We start from the raw sequence: 2,252 nt of genomic DNA, 5'->3' as shown, positions 1-2,252 counted from the left end.
TATTTTCCACTAGCTATTAACCAATTCGTGTCTCTCAAATAAATGGAAAAATTGCAAGCACGGCGATTTAACTATTATTAATTATACTATTAATATTATTTGTGAGTTAAATGTAAATTGTTTTAAGAACTTGGTTCTTGTCTCGCAACATGGTTTGGTTTCTCCATTCTGATACATATTCCAATTTAAAAGTTACATTTACATTGAATTGATGGAAATTGTTTACATAAGCACAGATGACGGATACGGAAACATTTTACTATTTTCATGTATATAATAATTAAACTAACATATCAAATTATAACACTTATTCAACTATCAATCAAATAAGTTTGAATCCAAATTATTGAAAAATCCAGGCCTTTGTATACCATATTTTTTCTACCTGATCTGATCAGTATTTTCATTCATTAAAAAGATAATAAACAGCATGATAACGAAGTTTCCTTGCTTATGTGCCTTCTCTTAACAGAAATAAGCTACCTTCAATCTATGGAGTTTTGTCAAATTAGCGCAAACAGTTTCTAACAGTTACTCAGTCACCATATCCTTATATATCATTTGCATACACTATATCATGTATGACAACATAGACGACAACAAAGTCATCTTATGTATGGGAAACGAATATTCTCTTACATTTAAGCTGTTTAAATAAAACGCATGTATATAAAGCTAATGCAAAGGTTTGCTTTCCATTCAAACATAAACGTTCTAGTTCTAAAGCAATTGCAATTTCTTTTTGCTGAAAATGAATCTTTCATACGTATGTTTTTTACTTATGTACTTCGTATTTTTCGTGAGTTTTACTTTGTCTTTAGAAATTCAAAATCAAATGTAAAATGTATCCAAATTATATTTTTACGTTTTCAATTGCAGATAATTGGCAGCGCATCGTCGCAAAACTGTTACTCTAACCCGGAGGCTTGTCAGAAAGGCGAATGTTGTGTAAAAGTCCAAACAATTGGTAAGTCTTTTCTTTTTCATGACTTTCTTATTTCTTGAGTTAATTGCCTTACAAGAGATACTTTTTAAATGTGTGAACTTGTCTGGATAGAGTTGATATAGTATGATATTTTTTACGTTTCAGTTGGAAAGTGCAAAAAATTAAAGGAAATGGGCAATTCTTGTAACATAAAGTCAATTGAGGAAATGGGTAAGAAACATGTATATCAGGGTGCGTGTCCATGTCAAGAAGGTCTTGAATGTGTGGCCAAAGATGGTATAGTCGGAGAGGTAATGGGAACATGTAAAAAAATAAATGATACAGATTAATTTTGAAATCATACCATATTGATAAAGTGAATATTAAACACGTACGGATAATGTAATAAACCGAAATACTTTAACTAAAAGAAGTGCTGGTGTAAAATTCTTTTTAAAGTTAAGAGTTGTGACTAACAAGGGAACCACGCGAATTGGTACTCACCGATTTTTATGTACAATGAAGCTCATTCAAAAGAGCGTGTTGAGTGTTAATTTTCAGCTGCTCAAATGCACTTTTAAAAAAGTTTCAGGGTTTCTATCGAAACTGCAAAGCCACAAATGATTTTTTGAATCAAATTTTTTATGATGCGGTGTTATACACTGTGTTTGATAGCATTAAGACCAGCATCTGATTGTCATATTTTTTCAATTTAAATGTTTGTTTAGCATCTGAAGCTTTTCGAAACTGTTTATTGTCCGACTATGGATTAGAATAAGAAAAGTAAAAACAATTGGATGCAAGTTAATCTTAATTTTAGCATAATAAACATTCTGGACCTATATGTTTGCGTCTGATGGGATAAATACCAAGCTAATTTTTGTTTAGAAAGGGTTGATTGCAAGCAGTTTCCGACATTTTGAACAATAGATATCAATAGTAGTTGTTCATTTGTTCAATTTTTGTGCTTTCTTAGTCTTTTTTGTGTTAAATTCGCGTGAAATTAGTAAAATTATTTCGTATCGAGTTGAAGTTAAATCTGAAAGGTTACATTGCTTAGAAACTGAATCGCTCTAAAATTGCGAACCATCAGTATCAAATTCAGAGCGCTCTAACCGCAAAAATCGTCTTGGACCTAAACCAATACTCAATGATCGAGATGTTCGACATGTTTTGCGTCACATTACACAGGAAGGAGACAATTGTGTGAGGAGACAATTGGGAGCTGAATTTGGATTGTTCAAGAGAAACCGTTTATAATGCTGCAAGAAGAGTTGAAAATATCGAGTTCCGCAAGCCAATGGTGTAACTGATATTGCTTTTTGCA

General features: G+C 31.7%; 1 long non-coding RNA gene across 1 annotated transcript; it reads left to right on the top strand.

Moving 5' to 3' along the window:
* The first annotated feature begins 643 nt into the window (after positions 1 to 643).
* On the top strand, positions 644 to 1,358 carry LOC107371004 (uncharacterized). Its single transcript, XR_001570731.3, has 3 exons — positions 644 to 799; positions 880 to 967; positions 1,091 to 1,358. It is a non-coding gene; the product is annotated as an uncharacterized LOC107371004 (long non-coding RNA).
* Positions 1,359 to 2,252: the final 894 nt, after the last annotated feature.

This window comes from Tetranychus urticae, chromosome 2 (genome assembly GCF_039701765.1).
Source record: "Tetranychus urticae isolate SD_2017Ah chromosome 2, NJAU_TeUrti_SD_1.0, whole genome shotgun sequence".
In the NCBI taxonomy this organism is placed as follows: domain Eukaryota; kingdom Metazoa; phylum Arthropoda; class Arachnida; order Trombidiformes; family Tetranychidae; genus Tetranychus; species Tetranychus urticae.
Note: the sequence above shows the minus strand (reverse complement) of the source record. Positions and strands in the feature narration are given on the sequence as shown.